A 21,165-nucleotide genomic window follows, 5' to 3' on the forward strand; every position below is an offset into this window, starting at 1 on the left:
CAGGTCCTCTACTGTTATGACTGCTGACCCTGAAACTGGCCATGTCGACCTGGATAACCACTCTGATAACTCTGTATCGGAGGTGCATTAATAGGAGCTGGTGGTGCACTGTAAGCTAACTGGTTAGAATGAGATACATAAGGCTCGTGACCACTTGAAGCACTGTGGGATGCTTGGGGCGCTGAATGAAACGGCCTGGGAGGATAGCCTCTACCAAAATTACCCCTGCCTCCATACGAGGCACCACTGAACCCACCGAACTGACGAGGCATCTTATCAGACCCCTGCCCTTTCTCCTATGCAAGAACCATCTCGATCCTCCTCGCAACATTAGCAGCCGCCTGAAAGGAAATCTCATTTTCGGTCTCCTTGGCCATCTGAAGCCTGATAGTGTGAGTGAGTCCCTCAATAAACCTCCTCACTCTCTCTCCCTCCGTAGGTAGTAAAAAGAGAGCATGACGGGCTAAATTCACAAAACGGGTCTCGTACTGAGTAACATTCATACTTCCCTGTTGTAGACGCTCAAATTGCCTGCGGTAATCATATCTCAATGTTATAGAGAGGAATTTATCTAGAAATAGCCGTGAGAACTGCTCCCAGGTCAATGCAAGCGATCCAACTGGTCTGGTCAATGTATAATCTCTCCACCACCTCTTGGCAAAACCCGTCATCTGAAATACAGGAAATTCGACCACATTGGTCTCAACTATACCCATGTTCCGCAATACCTCATGGCAGCGGTCAAGATAATCTTGTGGGTCCTCAGAAGGTGTACCACTGAAGTGAACTAGAAAGAGCTTAGTAAACTTATCCAGTCTCAATAAGGCCTCAGAATACATGGGGGCCTATCACTGGCGTGTACCGCAACAACTAGCTGAACTACCCCAACTGGCGGGGCTGCTGGAGCCTGATACTGGGGAGCTATCTGCTCCGGAGCGAGAGTAGTGGGAGTTTGTGCTCCTCCCCCAGCCTGTGAGACGGCTGGTGCCACTGAAAATGTACCATTCTGGGCCACGCCCTCCATAAGACTCACCAAACGGACTAGAGCATCCCGAAGCACTGGAGTAGTTATGAATCCTTCCGAGACCTGAAATGGTCTAATTGGTACAATCTGAACTGGAACCTCGTCCTGAAGATCCACCTGAGGTTCTACAACAAGTGATGCTGCTCGAGCTCTAGACTGAGCTCTACCTCTGCCTCTGCCTCTGCCTCGGCCTCTAGCATGATCTCAGCCTCGACCTCTACCCCTGGTCATAGTTACCACTGGGGGCTCTGGTCCCTGTCCATCGGTAGATGTATTACGTGTTCTCACCATCTGCGAGAGAATAAGAATAGAATGGTTCAATTATCAATGATAGAATAAAATTGCACGACAGAATAAGAAAGAAGTGATATTGTTCCTAAACTTCATAGCCTCTGAAAGATCAGTGCAGACGTCTCGGTACCGATCCTTCAAACTCTACTAATCTTGCTCGTGACTCGTGAGACCTAAGTAACCTAGTGCTCTGATAACAACTTGTCACGACCCGAAATTCCCACCTTCAGAATCGTGATGGTGCCTAACATTTCACTTGCTAGGCAAGCCAACGTTAAAATAATCTTAACCATTTTTAAGCAAATTAAATTAAACATAAGTCAATTACTGAAATAAAGTGCAAAAGACCATAACTACTGACTCATCACAATACATCCCCGAATCGGGTGTCACAAGTGCACGAGCTACTAGAATAATACAAATAAAGGTCTGAATAAAATTCAAGTAGTTTGAAAGATAATACACAACTAAGATAAGATAGAAGGGGACTTCAGAACTGCGAACATTGTGCAGTTATACCTCAAGTCTCCTCTGAGTAGCTGAATCAGAGCACGTCTATGGTACGTCGCTGGGACCAACTCTAAAATCTGCACAAGAAGTGCAGAGTGTAGTATGAGTATAGCCGACCCCATGTATTTCGTAAGTGTCAAGCCTAACCTCGATGAAGTAGTGACGAGGCTATGACAGGACACGTACGTAAACACCATGTACAAGTATATACAAATACGAAGCAAACATTAAACAATAAATAACACTTTATAAATTTGGGAGGGAACATGCGAACGGGGGTTGATATAATAATTTCAGCAGGAGAATTATCACTTAGCAGCCAATTAATTCCTCAACAATAAAATGAGCAACTAATAATATGAAAATGGTACGGCACCACCCTTCATGCTTTTACTCTCATTCCTCCCATAAATCGATAAATAAATAATAATAATTGGAATAGCATCACCCTTCGTGCTTTAACTCTCTTTTGGCACGGTATCACCCTTCGTGCTTTTACACTCTCCGAAAATGGTACGGCATCACCCTTCGTTCTTTCACACTCAAAAATGATACGGCAACACCCTTCGTGCTTTTACACTCTTTCTCACCATGACAATGATAGTATAAATAATACAAATAGCATGGTATCACCCTTTGTGCTTTTACACTCTTTCTCACCATATTCAACAATAATTAAATCAATAAAAATTTCATGAATAATGATTAAATAATCAATAATAAACTTAAGCATGAATATCTTAATTAAATAAGCAATTATTCAAAAGGAAAGAAATTCCTCCGTCATTCTTTGACTCAACCACAATGCATAAGTACTCGTCACCTCACATATACGTTGTACCCGCACATTAAATCACGTAGCAAATAGATAAATAAATTATACTCCCTCAATTCAAGGTTAACCACGACACTTATCTCGCTTGCAACCAAATTCAAGATTCCAATAAACCTTTGCCTCGTGAATTCATGTCTGAAGTCCTAAATTCTAGTCATAAAAAATTTAATATACTCAATACAAATCGTAGGAATTAATTCCATATGAATTTACTAATTTTCTGGATTAAAATCTGAAATTTATCTCAAAAGTCAACAGTGGGGCCCACATCTCGAATTTTAGAAAAACTTACAAAATCCAAACACCTGTTCCGAGACGAGTCCAACCATATAAAAATTATCAAATTCCTATGTCAAATGGACCTTCAAATCTTAAATTTTATTTTTGGAAAATTTTACAAAAATTCCAATTTTCTTCCATCTAAATACGAAATAAATGATGAATATAAACATGGATTTATGAAATATAATCACTTTTGGTTACAGTTACCCAATTCAAAGTCGTGAAACATCCCTTTGAAATCGCCTAAATCCGAGACTCAAAACTCAAAAATGAGTAAAAATGGCTAACTTCCGATTTTATGGGTTCTGTCCAGCATTTTTGCATCTGCGGACAAATATTCACATTGCATTTGCGAGAAAAATCTCGCATCCACGAAATGGTCTTGCCCAGCGTGTGTCCGCATCTGTGGAAATTGAGCCGCATTTGCGGCTGCGCATAAGCGCATGAAAGAGTCGTAGAAGCGGTACCTTCCGCATTTGCGGTAGCCGAGCCGCAGAAGCGATGGTCGCATCTGCGACCATTCTCTCGCAGAAGCGAGTAGGCTGCCCAGGCTCCGAATCACAGAAGTGACGAGGCTCTCCACAGAAGCGGGGCCGCACCTGCGCTCCAAAAGTCGCAGGTGCGAAACACCAGAACCAGACCTGCAAATTTTACAAAAATGATCTAAAACACATCTGAAACTCACCCGAGCCATTCGGGACCTCGTCCAATTATACCAACCAGTTCCCGTAATATAATACAGACTTACTCGGGGTCTCAAATTAAATCAAATAATATCGAAATTACAATTCACATCTCGATTCGGACTTAGGAGTTTTAAACTTTTTCATTTACAAAACTCGTGCCGAAACATACTAAACAAATCTGGAATGACTTCAAATTTGGCACACAAGTAATAAATGACATAACTAAGCTATTCCAATTTTTTTAATCTCAATCCGAGTCTGATATCAATAAAGTCAAATATATGGTCAAACTTTGGAAACCTTTAGCCTTTAGATTTCTTGTTTCTGTTAAACGGCCATAACTTGAGTTAGGGACCTCTAAATTAAAATTCGGACACACGACCAAGTCCCAAATCACGATACGGACCTACCGGAACTGTCAAAATACTGATCCGGGTCCGTTTGCTCAAAATGTTGACCAAAGTTAACTTAATTGAGTTTTAATGTGCTATTTCATATTTTAATCAATTTTTTATATAAAACCTTTCTGAAAAATTATACGGACTGTGCACGCAAGTCGAAGAAAGATGAATAGTGTTATTTGAGATCTCAGAATACAAAAATAATTATTAAATTTAAAGATGACCTTTTGGGTCATCACATAAATTATATATTTGAGTTCGTGAGGTTATGGGTAACATATATCTTCAAAAAATTCATGAATCCGGACACATGAGCCTGGGAATGAATTTTAGGGATCTTCCAATTTGGGTTGGGTGATTTCTCTAATGGCTAAATTATGAACTTGTGAGTGTGTATTGCTTAATTTATATAATATTTGGCTAGTTTCGGATTGATTGGCACCAAGTTGAGGCTTTAGAGCGGTTTTGTGGATCGGAAGTGAGCTTGAGAACAAGGTAAGTCTCTTGCCTAACCTTGTAAGAGTGAACTCTCCCCTTAGGTGTACCTTTATTGTGTATTACTTGTGTGAGGATCTACATACGCACGAGGTGACGAAAGTCCGTGCGTAGATATATTCTATGATATATCCGGGTAGTCTTAGATCTACATCGTGCTTTAAGTGTATTATTGTGTTTATTATGCACATTAATTATCTTGAATAGAGCTGAGACCATAGATTTTAAAGATGCAAATTTTCAATTTAAATTTCTTATTTTGGGAAGAATTGAGGAATGCATAATAACTCTGAGAAATCCATGTCCTCTAGCGTCGTAAGTACTTCCGCGAGCGAGGTAAACTTCTCTACTCTCATGGGAGCGGGTCGTTCGCCTCGAAAATATAATAGATGCATCTATAGTTCGTGTCGTTCGACCTTCGGCAATGTACACAATATTTTGGATCGGGCCATACGACCTCGACATAAATCGTGCGTGATAATACTCGGAGCCCGAATACACTTAATATTATTTTCATGACTTGAGAGGTTATAATTTATTTAATGGCCTGAAATTATTGAAGTTAGCATGTGTCAATTGGAGACTTTTGAATTGAATATGAGTTAAAGAACCATTTATTCATTGTTGGTTATTGTGTTATTTTTATTATTTATGTATTCCATGCCTATGTAGAATTTCGGTATTTATATTATTGGCCCGTAGTAAGGCTTTTTCGAGGTTAGACTGGATACTTACTAGGTACATATTATTTATGTACTCACGCTACACTTCTGCACTAATCGTGCAGGATCTGAGGCAGGTGCATCTGGCGTTTATTCAGGCGCTCACCCCCGTCATCCTGAGGCATAGTGGTGAGCTGCTCTCTGAGTCCTTCTGCAGCACCCGCAACATCTCTTTTATATTTACTTTCTGTCTATCTTATTCCAGACAGTAGCATAGGTGTTTTGTCTATTCTACTAGTTGCTCATACACTCTTGATACCGGGATCTTGGGAATATGCTAGTAGACACTTTATGATTTTTTGGCATTTATTTCCCGTATCTTGCTCTTTCATTGGTTTATACTTTACTTTACTATAATTTTTCCACTTCTCATTTAATTAATAAATAAAAGTCAACTATTTTAAAATTATTAAAAAGAATAAATACATGGGTAATTCACCATTGGCTTGCCTAGCGGCGTCGTTGGGCGCCATCATGGTCTTTAAGAAAAATTGAGTCGTGACCGTTAGAGAAAAAATGGCGGTTGATAATTGGTCGTTGCCTTCTTGGTTTGTAAATGGGCTGCTACTTGTCTCTTTTGTCATTTTAAGGAGATCATGCAAGTTCCATTATTGTGTATTGTGCATGTAACACTCCTCTATCTTTTTTTTATCTTTTTTTTTAAGTTTAATGTCTATTTTATTGTCACGATGTACAATATTGGCAATTATTTATTAATTTTTTTATATAGGTATATTGTATTTGAAATTTACTTACACTTCAACTAATTTGAACTCGCGCACTAAGGGGAGTAAGTATATGCCAAGAGATCATTCTTCAATTTTAGAACTCAAACTCGCGCATTCATTTGATTAAGGTTGGAAAAAACACCTTAAGATAACAATATCTTTTAGGACTTCGATAAACAGAAGGGTTGGGAGCTTTATAGGTGGAGGTTATTTTTCACAAATCATTTAACTTAAGGATTGAATGCCTGTTGGAAAAAGGATTACGCTTAATTAAAAAAAATATGGCGGTATTATGTTTGAATTATTGACAAATTAAAAATAAATTATGGAGATATTACAACAAACTAGACCTAACTATTTGTAGATTATCAGTTGTTATACAATCATGAACCTCCAAACTGTTTTATTTGCCTTTTAATATTTCTCGGCATTGTATTCGGGGGCGGAGCCACCGTACGTGTTACGGGTTCGGCCGAACCCAGTAATTTTGGTCTAAACTATATATCTGCCATAAGAAATCCATTAAATATGTACGAATTCTTAATTTAGAACTCAATAACTTCAAATTCTGGCTCCACATCTGCATTGTAGAGTGAGTGGCATCATTTTTAGAAGGGAATATTCCAAAGTTTCAATTCTTTTATTTTCTTTTATAATGGTATGATCATGGGCTGTGCTCAAGAATTTTGCAAATTTTGAAGTACATGATCTCAGCCTCACAACAAAAACTAATTAACAGCCAACAAATGTATTAGCTAGGCTTTACACAAAATAGTTAGGTTGAATGCAACGTTAAATTTTCCTAGTCGATAAATATATATAGTATTAATTATATATAGTTATACACATATTATAATTTATACATGCATTATACATATTCGCTGTTTATTTTTTAACTTAATCGATTCGGTGAGTGGCTATCTAAGTTAATTCTTTCTGTTTAAAATCCTTCAATTAAAGGGTTGAAGGCCACTTGGACTGGACGTGCTGGAAAAGATTACATATGATGACAGTATTAGGCATGAATTATTCGCAAATTAAAAACAAATAATGGAGATGATATAACAGGCTAAACCTAACAATATATAGCTAAAGAAAAAGTAGATTACATCAGTTGTTATACAACCATGAACTTCAAAATTGTTGGAATCGAAATAACATGGTACATGCGAAAACTAACAATACAAAACTTAGTGGACAATAAATCAGATTACAAAGAAAAATATACTAAGCTCTAAGCATCATAATTTATTACGGTTTGGTCAATCGACCTATATATGATTCATCACAAATATAAAAGGAGAAAATAAATTTTGAGAAAATAGTCTCCCTTAAACAAAACTCTCTAAAAGACTATTATTGTTGTGGTTTATGAGAAAGAAGCATTAATTTATAGAAATGCAAAACTTCTCCTCCAAGAACAGAATAAGATATATGAAGGAAATTTATTCCTTTTAGAAGTCTTTTTCCCTTCCTTCAAAAAAGAAAATCCTAATAGATTACACTGCAAAATCCTAACAAAAACTATTTTGTATTATAAGAAAAATTAAATTATGGTGGATGTCTACTCTTCCTCCATGATCTTCTCAAATACTTAATGACATATTCAATGACATATTTCTATACTTAATGACATATTCAATGACATATTTTTCTTCACTTTTTATGCCTATATAAAGGCCTTGTAATATAAGAAAAATACACACAATTGAAGAAGAAATAAAAAAAAATCTCATCTCTTTCTCTCTATATCTCTTAGCTTGTTTTTTTTCTTGTTCTATATTGTTACTTTGAGCTATATTTCATAACACGTTATCAGTACGAAGTCTCTAACCTCAAGGTTGAATTCCACTTATATATTACAGGCACGTCTTTCTGCTACAACAACAAGTTCAAACTTTAAACCATATAAGTTTATACCAATATTTGGAATAAGCAATGGTCCGGTTATTAGAAAATTAATATTTATATGGCTGCTAAGAATGTCACCTTGTTAAATTTTCATGAACTAAATAATAGATGACATGCGGTATACTAAATAATCTACAAAATTAAAATTATATTTTATTATGTATGCTTATGGTTTTACCTTATAATACGATTTTAGTATGCCTAGTATAATGATTATACATTAGCTTAGTGTCAAATATAATAATAAAATGATAATAATACTCGTAACTATTTTATTTTAATAAGATAAAATATTAGTACAAGAAGTATGTACTACACCAAATTTTTCATTGATGACAGTTCTTATCAAATTAACATGTTGAATTATTTCTATATGAAAAGCATATAGTAGTAGATAAATGCTATATCTCTTTGTTTTTCTAGAGAGCATAATACTTAGTTTCCACAAAAGTGCATGGTAACTAGTAGTACTATATTATTTTATTTGATACATTATTTTTCTTTAATATTTTGGTCATATCACTTTCATCTTGAAGTAAGCTTATTGCAGCAAAGACCACGTGTGAATTTTCAATATTATTTTTTATTTTCATATATCTCTTTGACACTAATTACTTAGCTGATTTGAGTAAATGAAAGTCTATTGTTGAGAATTATATCCAAACTCAGGAGGTAAGCATTTTCTTCGTATTTGAAATTATTTTTGTCCTTTGCTATTAATGATATCAACTTCAATGAGTTCAAGTCTCAATGCACCATGAGGGTAAGACATCAGGATCAAGTCCCGATGCTCCATGATGATAAGAGTTGGGTTTGAGTCTCAATTCATTATGGCCTAACATGCCTTTATGTTTGAGTCCCACTATACCATATTGATGATATAATGATGACTAAAGAAAAATAATATATTTTTCATGAAAAGGCATGAATATTGCCCCACTTGATTTGCTCCATTCTTGAAGTGAATGTGATAGCGGCGCATAATAAGTCTAAATGAAGACAAGTGGTTGCATAATAAACGTGGGCGTTCCAAAGACCAAAATAATAATAATCACCACTATGATTATAAAAGGAGAACAATAAGGGTTCTCAAAATAGTCCTTCAAATTGTGAAGGCAATGTTTACCATCAAATGGATATGAAAAATAATAAAGCACGCCGCTGATATTGATCCATTCCTTGAAGAGAATGTGACTTGTGATAAGCATTGAGAATGTAGACCCATTCCTAAAGGTGAGTGTGGTAATATATGATAAAAGTAATGAATAAAGACATGAAATGCATGATTAGATGAATACCACACAACTCACCTCTAAGGGAGATTTGAGTAAAATAAAGAGAATAAATATTATTGTGTGGTTACATGAATATGTCATTGGTCGCGTACATATGATATGCCAAAAAATAATTTGGTGTGCCTTATAAAAGGTAATTAAAGGCAAAATTAAAGCAAGAAATAATTTTGCTTATGATGATTTTGACCATGGTAATTTATTATGATATAATTTTCTCCGTGAAGGAGACATTTACCATATGAATGGTGTGACAAAAGATCTTGTAGTACAAAATTTGTTAAGAGCTCCGGAAAAATTAATTTTTACTGCCTAGATGAATAAAATTATTCACGACATTGATATTGTAAAGTCTCAAAACAAAATCTTTTGAGTTTCAAATGTATAAGTCAAAGTGGTTTGGATATTGAGACTATAAATGAAAGGAATATTGAATATCTTCATATTTCTATAATCATAACGGGTAAATATAAAAGATTACCCGATTTTCTTTCTATTTATACTACATAAATATAAGCATGATGATGGAATCATATGTAACAAGTAAACTAGAGGTTTACTGAAACAAATATTAGTTGGCATGACCGGTTGACCATCTCAGTTCAATTATGATGCAAAAAATTAATTGAGAATTACATTGACATATATTGAAGAAATATAAGATTCTTCAAGAATTCTCTTGTGCTGCTTATTCTCATGATATACTAGTTAAGGTTGGGATTGAATCCCTTGATTTTTGGAACGAATAAAAGGTGAAAAATATATGGGCTCAGTCACCTTCCATGTGGAACGTTTACTATTATATGATTTTAATAGATGTATATATTCTTTTGCCACATGTGCATTTGTTATCAACTTGTAGTTTGGCTTTTGCAAGATTGATTGCTCAAATTATTAGAGCACAGTTCCAGAATATAAATTATGATGATTTATCTTGATAATACTGGTTTAAATCAAAGTTGATTTAGCAGAAATTGCATGCCTCTAATTATATCTAAACCATTGATTATGAGAACAAAACTACTAAAATAAAATTTGGTATGTGATATATTATTTAATATACAACAGCACTTGTACGCATCTATCCAAGTTATGATAAGTTCTCCCTATCACAATCGGTTCAGGGTCAGGAACCAAATAATTTTTATCTAGAAATATGAATGTGCTATATGATTTAATTGTTCCACCACAATGCACAAAGATGGATCCCCAAATAAGGAGGGATATATGTTGGTGATCCCAACAATAGGGGGAGAAATGGGCAGCTGAAAAAGTAATACATGTAATGAATTATTATGAGTACATCTAGATCCTCGTACGAGAAAATGTGAACTTGAAGTTCAAGTGATAATTCATTTATAAAATATTATCAGTCGTATTTGCTGACCCAAAGCTAAATGACATATTCAGCTGCTAATGCTCCAAATAAAATTAAGTTCATAATGAATAGAGTATATGGCATGCATGAAGCATAATAGACTAATCGGTTCCAAAGATAAAACTCCTTGAAGAAGGAGAGGAGCAAATGTTCAAGATGGTCATAATAAGAAGGCAAGTGCTCTAGAAGATCACCACGACATAATACTTCATAAGACCTCATGAGAGAGGCTCAGGTACCTGAAAATAATAAGATAAAGAGATCTCAATAAGTTATATCTTTATTGGGTAATAGTAGAACTGATATAAAATGATCATCGACGATATTGTTAATATAATATTGCGCTCCATATTATTAATATTGACGAGGATGTTTAGCTCAAATCTGTCATGAAATTTGGACAGATAAATGATTGGCCAAATGAAAAATACGCAATGAAAATTGATTTCACTTGAAAAATATGAAGTTGGACGGATAGTCCCAACACCTGAAAGTATAAAGCCAGTAGAGGTATAAATGTGTTCTTGTGCAAAACAAAAAGGTCAAGTCGATAGACATAAAGACGACTTATGTCACAAGAAGATTTGTAAATATTCTGGCGTTGATTATATAGAGACATGTTCTCCTGTGGTGGATGTCGCCGTTTCAAGTTTTAATCTTGCAATATAAGAAAAACGTGATATGCGTATAATAGAAATCATTGAAGGATTTAAATTGTTCTGAAACATATTAAGGTTTCCAAGAAATTTTTTAAATAAAGCTTTAAAAATCCTTATACGGATTGAAACAATTAAGGCGCATGTGGTATAATCGCCTGAGTGAGTACCTATTGAAAGAAGGGTACAAGAATGATTCAATTTGTCCTTGTGTCTTTATAAAAAGATCTATATCTAAATTTGTTATAATCACCGTGTATGTTGATGATTTAAATATCATTGGAACTCCTAGGCAGCTTCCTAAAGCAGTAGAGCTTCCTAAAGCAGTAGACTATTTAAAGAAAGAATTTGAAATGAAAGATCTTGAAAAGACAAAATTTTGTCTTGTCTACAAATTGAGTATATGAAAGATGGAATTTTTGTCCATCAATCAACATACACTAAAAAGATTTTAAAGCAATTCTATATGGATAAAGCACATCCAATCCGACTTCATGAAAATAACGAAGAGCTTTTTAGTCCCGAAGTATCATATCATAGTGCAATTGGTGCACTAATGTATCTTTCTAACATTACAAGGCATGACATAACTTTTTCAGTTAATGTCTTAACAAGATATAACTCTGCTCCTACAAGGAGACATTGGAATAGAATTAAACACATATTGCGGTATCTAAAAGGGACTACCGATATGGGATTATTTTATGGCAATGATTACAGTCCCGATCTTGTTGGTTATGCTGATACTGGGTATTTATCTGACTCACACAAGGCTCGATCTCAAACAGGCTATGTGTTTACATATGGAGGCACTGTCATATCTTGGAGATCAACTAAGCAATCAATCGTGGCTACTTCATCTAATCATGCTGAGATAATTGTTATTCATGAAGCAAGTCGAGAATGTGTATGGTTGAGGTCTATAATACACCTTATTCGAGACAAATATGGTTTGAAGTGTGAGAAACTACCTATAATTTTGTATGAAGACAATGCAGCATGCATAGCCCAGTTGAAGGGAGGATTCATAAAAGGGGATAAGACAAAGCAAATTTCACCAGAGTTATTTTTCACACATGATCTTCAAAAAAACGGTGATATCAATGTGCAACAGATCCGTTCAAGTTATAATATGGCTGATTTATTCACCAAATCTCTACCGACGTCAACCTTCAAGAAACTAGTGTACAAGATTGGGATGTGAAGGCTCAAGGATGTGAATTGATGCTCTCATCAGGGGGAGTTAATACGCGTTGTACTCTTTATCCCTTACAAGGTTTTGTCCCACTGGATTTTCCTTGCAAGGTTTTTAACGAGGTAACCAAAAGGCGTATTTCTAAACATGTGTACTTTTTTTCCTTCACTAGAATTTTTTTTCCCATAGGGTTTTTTCCTAATAAGTTTTAACGAGGCACATTATCTATGGACATCCAAGGGGAAGTGTTATAAGAAAAATTAAATTATAGTGGATGTCTACTCTTCCTCCATGATCTTCTCAAATGCTTAATGACATATTCAATGATATATTTCTATACTTAATGACATATTCAATGACATATTTTTCTTCACTTTTCATGCCTATATAAAGGCCTTGTAATAGATAGGAAAATACACACAATTGAAGAAGAAATAAAAATCTCTCATCTCTTTCTCTCTATATCTCTTAGCTTGTTTTTTTCTTGTTCTATATTGTTACTTTGAACTATATTTCATAATACTTTGCTCTTTAATATTTTTAGGCACTATATAATAAAGTGAGTGACAAGATATTAGCATTTCTAAAAGGGAATATTCCAAAATTTTCAAACATTTTATAATGGAACTCATAGGTTGTGCTCAAGAATTTTGCAAATTTATTTGTAGATGACCTCAGCCTCACAACAAAAATAATATGTATATAATATCTGTAGGCTGTCATCCATCATTCATTAATTGAAGATGGCTCAATGTATGCAACGTCGTTATGGTACCTTTCCTATTTTGATATATTTTATTTTATAATTTATAACATTGAAATTTTTTTAAAATAGTCAAATATGTCTTTGTACTGTCTGAAATAGTTTAAATATATCCTCTATTTGAGTATCCGTCCAATTACGTCCCTACAGTTATATTTTGACACAAATATACCCCTAATTTAAACGGAATAGTACGTGGCAGCTTAGGAACAAAACAACTCACCCCCAATTTTTATTACCCGGATCCAATCAAAACCCACCCCAATTTGTTTACCAATTACCCGACCCAATTTTCCTCAAAACTTATTAAATCCTTTCTATAGATAACCAACCAAATTCCATGGCAAATGTAGGGCCCACCCCAAACTCCGATATCGTTTCATCACATTACTCCATACCTGTCGTCAACCATTTTCATTTCCCTTTTCTTTTCTTCTTTATTTTTCGACACAAAGTCACAAACCCACTTTATTCTTTGTTTTTCAACCCTTCACTTCTCAAAAACATCCTTCTACCATTTCAGAAACGAACGGTTCAGATCAAGTTTCTTCCCTAACAAAATGAGTATTCTATGCTTCCCTGATATAGCTTTCTTCATCTCTTCAAAATTTCTCGGCTGGATTTAGCTCATTACTGCATTTCATCATGTGGGTGTCTCTATTTTCAAATTTTCAAAGAAATTTCACAAAAGCAATTTGAAGTTTGGTCATATCATATTTCCAAGTTTTTTTAAGTTGGGTCTTGCAGGTGAAATATGGCCAAAAGTATTTTTTTTCTACACAAATAAATCTGATCCATTAGATTTAATTTGTGAGGCATGAAAACAAAAACAATAGATGTGGTTAAAGTTAAGAGAAAGAATATTTAAAATGAGTTAGATTCATAAAAGTCTCCATTTTAGCATTATAGACCTTGGCAGGTTCTTTATATTTATGACGGGGATGTATTTTTATGTCGGGGTTGACAGTGGTGGGGTAATTTTGAAGAGAAGATGATGAGGGTTGGTATGGGTCCCGTATTTGCTATGTATTTAGTTGGTTGTTTGAGGGAAATTGGGTCGTGTAATGGGTAAATAATTTGGGTTGGATTTTAATTGGACCCGGGTAATAAAATTGGGGGTGGGATATTTTGTTCCTAAGTCATCACGTATCATTCCGTTTAAATTAGGGGTATATTTGTATCAAAGTATAACGGTAGGGACGTAATTGGACGAATACTCAAACAAATGATATATTTAAACTATTTCAAATAGTATAGGGATACATTTGACCATTTTTCAAGTATAAGGATCATTTCGCCCTTAATTAGAGATTTCAAGTTCGAGCTCTAAAAAAAAAAATCTTGATAGCTAGTACTTTTTCTTTAATGGGCCTTATGTGATGCAAATCCAAATTAGTCGAGGCCCCAAGACGAATACCGAACGAGAAACCCAACATAAGTATGCATGTATATGCATCCTAATGGTATGTATGAAAGTTCTCACTATCGTTGATAACAACAGGTTCAAATTTTATTGTCATGGGCCCTTTCCATCCTCTTTATTTCGGGTGAAATTCAAATATAGTCAGATTTACAGGTGGTAATTGAAAAATAGTCATAGTTTCAAAAGTAATCGTAATTTAGCCAATTTTCATGTAAAGATAAATGTGAACGAAAATACTGTTTAAAATCCAAAAAATATTTCAGCATAATATACTAGAGTTCGAATTGTTTACATGTGAACTTTCAACATAATATACTAGAGTTCCAACATAATATACTGCATAATATACTGGTCCAACATAATATGATGAAAATTCATACACAGGTGCTCCAATCTCCAATCTCCAATATATTATGTTGGAACTTTTCGTGTGCTGGAGTTCTAGCATAATGTGCTGGAGTTCCAGCATAATATGCTGAAAGTTCATACACAGGTACACCAATCTTCAGTATATTATGTTGCAACATATTCAGCTTATGCAGTAGAGAGATCCATAGAATTATGTTTCTTTATGCCCCATGAAATCAAGCATGACCCAAGAAAATATGACATGCCAGATATGCTCTTTTTATCCACCAGATAACTAGCATAATCAACATCAGCATACCTAATTAAGTCAAAATTATCTCCTAAGGGATAATAGAGTACCAAGTCCTGCGTTCCTTTGAGATACCTCATAATTCTTTTGGCAGCTTTCAAATGAGATTCTTTAGGACTTGATTAGAATCTAGCACACAACCCAATACTAAACACAATGTCACGTCTGCTAGCTATTAGGTACAAGAAATATTCAATGATACCCTAGATACATAGTTTCATTTATAGGGGAACCATGTTCGTCCATGTCTAGACGAGTGGCAGTAACAATGGGAGTATCAATGGTTTTTGAGCTTTCCATCTCAAACTTCTTCAGAAGCTCCTTAATTTATTTATGATGACTTATGTCACGATCCCAAATTTCCTCCGTAGAATGTCGTGATGGCACCTAGTCTCTAAGACTAGGTAAGCTTATCAATGCAGAATAATAATAAATATCTGAAATAAATAAACTACAATTCAAACAATTTCAACTCCCAACTCCCGATAGAAATAAGTCACAAGCTTCTAAGAATTTATTCTCTGTCTCTATACATCAGAGTCTAAAGCAAATAAGGAAGACAACATAGTAAGATAGAAGGGGACTCCGAAGTCTGCGGATGCTGGCAGATATACCTCGAAGTCTCCTCGTACAGCTAGTTTACCGATGCGTGGTCTGATAAGATGTACCTGGATCTGTACAAAAAGATGTGCAAAAGCGTAGTATGAGTACACTACAGTGGTACCCAGTAAGTGTCAAGCCTAACCTCGGTAGAGTAGTGACGAGGTCAGGTCAGGCCATACTGGAGAATAAATAATGGCATGGTAAAATGTTTAAATAATATTATAAGATAAAATGACAATGGAAATGAATCAAGTAGTATGTCACATTTAATTACATCAAATAATGGCAAATAAATACCTCATGAAAATAAAACATAATTCTTTTCAACTTTAAGAAAATCACAACAATAATCAAAGGCAACTGCGGCCATAGATTAATATCAATAAGGGCACTCCCGAGGTACCGCATCGTAGTCCCAAATCATAAACAAATTCACAATATCTCATTTTCTTATCTCACCACGGGAGCCTTCACAATTTATTTGAAAGAAAATATTTTTTCCCAAATAGCATCCCGCATTTTAGCCATCCTTATCACACCGCATGACTTCTAGTAGTTCCCCCTACAAGCTATGCGTATCAAGCCACCCTTATCTCACCGCATGCGTTTCAATACCTAGACCTTATACCACCGCATGCGTATTAATATCACAATATATCACAATTTGCACCTCAAGTGCTCAAATAATTTAACTTGCCAAAATAATTCAACAACAATATTTTTTCCCAATAAAGAGCTCACGGCTCATGCCAAAATAAATCATCAATAATATTTTTTCACAATAAAGAGCTCACGGCTCATGTCAAAATAATTCAACAATAATATTTTTTCACAATAAAGAGCTCACGGCTCATGTCAAAATAATTCAACAATAATATTTTTCCAAAATAAAGAGCTCACTGCTCCATCACAATGAGTACGAAAATCTTATAAAAATATTCAGGAGTAAATAATTCAGGAAAATAATATTTTAAAATCTTTAATACGTTGCTTCAATATCAAGTTTAAAAATATCAAATACTACATATTAATAATATTTAATTTAAAAAAAACCATCCTTCAAATAATGCACAGAATAAAAGAAACCAAGTTCCAACTAAACAGATAAGACAATTAGCAGAAAAAGGTCAAGAAAATTTAAAAATATAAACATTAAATCAATAATGAAGAATATAACAAAATAAATTAATTTAATTAATGCGCAACAGTGATCTAAACAATTTAAAACATAATCTTTCACATTGAGCCCGTGTACACACTTGTCACCTCGTGTACACGACTTTTCACACATTACAATTATCAATCCTAGGGGAATTTCCCCCACACAATGCTAGACAAGTCACTTACCTCGACTTGCTCTAATTTAACCAAGTATTATGCTTTTTTCTCGATTTTTCCGACTCCGATTGACTCGTATCTAGTCATAATTAATTCGATATAGTCAACAAAAATTATAGTAATCAATTTCATAAGAAAATATTATATTTTTCAATAAAATCTGAAATTAGCTCAAAATTTGCTCGTGGGGCCCACATCTCGGAATCCGGCGAAACTTACAAAATCCGATAACCCATTCAATTATGAGTCCACCCATACCAATTTTATCAAATTCTGATAACAACTCGACCTCTAAATCTTAAATTTTCATTTTTAGAAGATTTTGCTAGAATCTTGATTTTTCTTCCATAAATTCACGGATTCATGATGTAAATGAGTATGGAATCATGAAATATAAACAATATAGGATAAGGAACACTTACCACAATGTTTTCCCGTGAAAATCGCCCAAAATCGCCCAAGAATCGTGGTCCAAAAATCCAAAACGAAATGAAGGAAATGACCATTTTTGGTCCTTAACTTTCTGCCCATCCGTCACTAAAAGTCCATTTTCCGTCACTAAAAGTTCATTTTCCGTCACTAGAAGTCCACCAGAAACTGCTCTATCAGCCTTCCTTCAATCAAATATAACTTTATGTACAATTATCCAAATAATGAATGGTTTAATTTTCTGGAAACTAGAATCAAACAACTATAATTTTCATGTTTTGAAAATTTTCCAAATCCTTATGAATTACGAGATATAAGCTTCCAAAATCGGCTCCACGCATCAGAAATTTCTGGCGAAACTGTTCTACCAGCCTTTATTCAATCTGTCATAACTTTCTGTACAAATGTCCAAATAATGAATGGTTTAACTTTCTGGAAACTAGAATCAAACAACTACAACTTTCATGTTTTGCAAATTTTTTGATTTCTTATGAAATGTGAGATATAAGCTTCTAATGTTGGCTCTATGCACCAGAAATTTCTGGCGAAATTTCTGCAACAGAAATTTCCAGCACTCTTTGTCCGAAATCCATTCCGTTTACCTTCCGAAATCCACCCGAGACCCCCGGGACCTTAATCAATTATTCCAACATATTCCAAAATACCATACGAACTTAGTCGAGGCTTCAAACCACATCAAACAACATCAAAACGACGAATCGCACCTCAAATCAAAATCTATGAACTTTGAACTTTTAAATTCTATATCTTGTGACGAAACACATCAAATCAATTCGGAATGACTTTAAATTTTGCACACAAGTCATAAATGACATAACAGACCTATTCCAATTTCCAGAATGGGATTCCGACCTCGATATCAAAAAGTCAATCTCCCGGTCAAACTTCCCAAAAAATCAACTTTTGGCATTTCAAGCCTAATTTCACTATATATTTTCAAATAAATTTCGATCACGCTCCTAAGTCTAAAATCACCATACGGAGCTGTTGGAATCATCAAAATTCTAATCCGGGGTCATTTGTACATAATTTGATATCCGATCACTATTTGAACTTAAGCTTTTATTTTTTTTATCAAAATTCCATATCTCGGGTTAGGGACCTCGGAATTTGATTTTGGGTATATGCCTAAGTCTCAAATCACGATATGGACCTACCGGAACTGTCAAAATACTGATCCGAGTCTGTTTGCTCAAAATATTGACCAAAATCAACTCAGTTGAGTTTTAAAGCTCTAATTCACATTTTAATCCATTTTTTACCTGAAAACTTTCCGGAAAATTTTACGGACTGCGCACTCAAGTTGAGGAATAATAAATAGTATTTTTTGAGGTTTTAGAACACAAAATTAATTATTAAATTTAAAGATTATATTTTGGGTCATCACAACTTATCATCGTTACCTTAGAGGTTTGCTTAACTTATAGTCCTAGGAAGAAGTTCCGTTCCCCCATCACACTTATATCAAACTTGCTTCCCATAAGCTTTGCAAACTCCTCACACAGAGAGTCATTTGTTGCACTAAAAATGATGTCATCGACATAAGTTTGCACAATCAGTAGGTTCTCCCTCTTTTCTTTAGAAAAAGAGTGTTGTCAATTTTCTCTCTAGTGAAGCCATTCTCCAGGAGGAACCTGTACAACCTTTCATACCATGCACGAGGGGCCTACTGCTTCAATCCATATAAAACCTTGTCAAGCTTGAAGACATATTCACGATGTTCATGGCATTCTAAATCGGGTAGTTATTTGACAAAAAATTCTTCCTTTAAATATTCATTTAGAAATGCACTCTTAACATCCATTTGAAACAATTTGAATTCCATATGAGATGCAAAAGCAATGAGAATTCTGATGGCTTCTGTTCTTGCAACTGGAGCAAAAGTTTCATCATAATCAATTCCTTCTTCTTGATTATAGCCTTGGACCACCAGCCTACCTTTATTTTTTGTTGTATTGCCAAACTCATCAATCTTGTTTCTGAACATCCACCTAGTTTCAATAATTATTCTATTTGAGGGTCGAGGAACCAGGTGCCACACGTTGTTCCTCTTAAATCATGTTTAGAGTTTGACAACAAAAACTTCTCTAAAAATCATAATGTGTTAGAGTTTCATGTTTTTATAATAGCGTAGATAGATAAATTTTTGAAAACATATTTTGCACTTGTTTCCCTTTTTCACTCATTTCGTAGCTTGCATACAAATTCTAAAATGTTTTGAGGTTAAAACAAAACTCGTAGTGTACAAAATAAAATTTGTGATTATATTTCTTCTATTAATATTTTATTAGGTACATAAATGCTATTGGTTGAATCCCATTTAATTATTTTTATACACTTTGTTATTAATTCATGAATTTAAAATGTGAAATCTAATCGCATTTATGAATAACTGTTATATTAATTTATGTTGCAACTTGCAAGTTTAGAATTAAGGCGTTTCGTTTGTAAATGAGCAAAAAGATTAGAAACAATTGAAAATGTCTTAAATGTTAAAGAAAAATGTAAGCTTCACTCAATTAGGTTGTCACTTTTACAATTTTAGAGTTTTATGATTAATTCTAGTTGAAATATAAGTCATTATTTTCTTATTAAAACCAGTGTATTATTGCTAGGAAGATTTTTAATCTTTTCGAATTAGCTATTTGTTCAAATAAGCAAAGGATATAAAAGGTAAAATTTGATTAACTTTAAAGTCCTAAATATTAGGACTTCCTACCTAATAATTCAAATAAAGAAAGATTTAAAGCAAAATTTTAGTTAATTTAAAAGTTATAATATTAGGAAAATAATTAAATGACTTTTTTTTCTAGTATGAACTCTACTTTTAAAGGATAAAAAAGCGAACAACATTTCGCTAAGGGCTTTCGTGATTTTAATATAGTAATATATATATATAGAGAGAGAGACAGAGAGAGAGAGAGATTTAGATATAGATTTATGGGTAGGATTCCTAATGGGCAGAGCAAGGATAATTTTTAGGGAAAAAATTTAGGAATACCTATGAAATCCAAATTATTTACCTACCAATACCCATTTCTTCTCATTTACAATTGTGCCCATCAAAATAATTACCCTTTATAACTATTTTAATCCTCAATGATAATATGTCACTTGATCCTTGTTTTTCCCTCTTCCTTTTCCTTTTCATTTATTTTTATTTTTATTTTTATTTCTTTTCTTTTCACTCCCTTTTCTATTTTTCTTCTTTCTATTTTTTTCCTTCTTTTTTCTCACTTTTTAATTTTATTCAAATATGTTTTTATTTATTTCTTTTTTCTTCATAATATGATTTATTCACTTTTTTACTTTTATTTTTATTTTTCTTCTTTTGTATAATTAAAAAAGATAACTGATATAGTAAAAAATTACTCTTTCTTTATTTTTTCTATATAACTGATAGGGTATACCTTATTTTTTTCCCTCTATATTAGCTATTAGAAAATAACTTATACATTATACCTTTTTCTCTTTTTTTTTTATATTTTTAATATGTGTATTACTGCAAGTACTTTCGGTATACA

Source organism: Nicotiana tomentosiformis, chromosome 9, assembly GCF_000390325.3.
Source record: "Nicotiana tomentosiformis chromosome 9, ASM39032v3, whole genome shotgun sequence".
In the NCBI taxonomy this organism is placed as follows: Eukaryota; Viridiplantae; Streptophyta; class Magnoliopsida; order Solanales; family Solanaceae; genus Nicotiana; species Nicotiana tomentosiformis.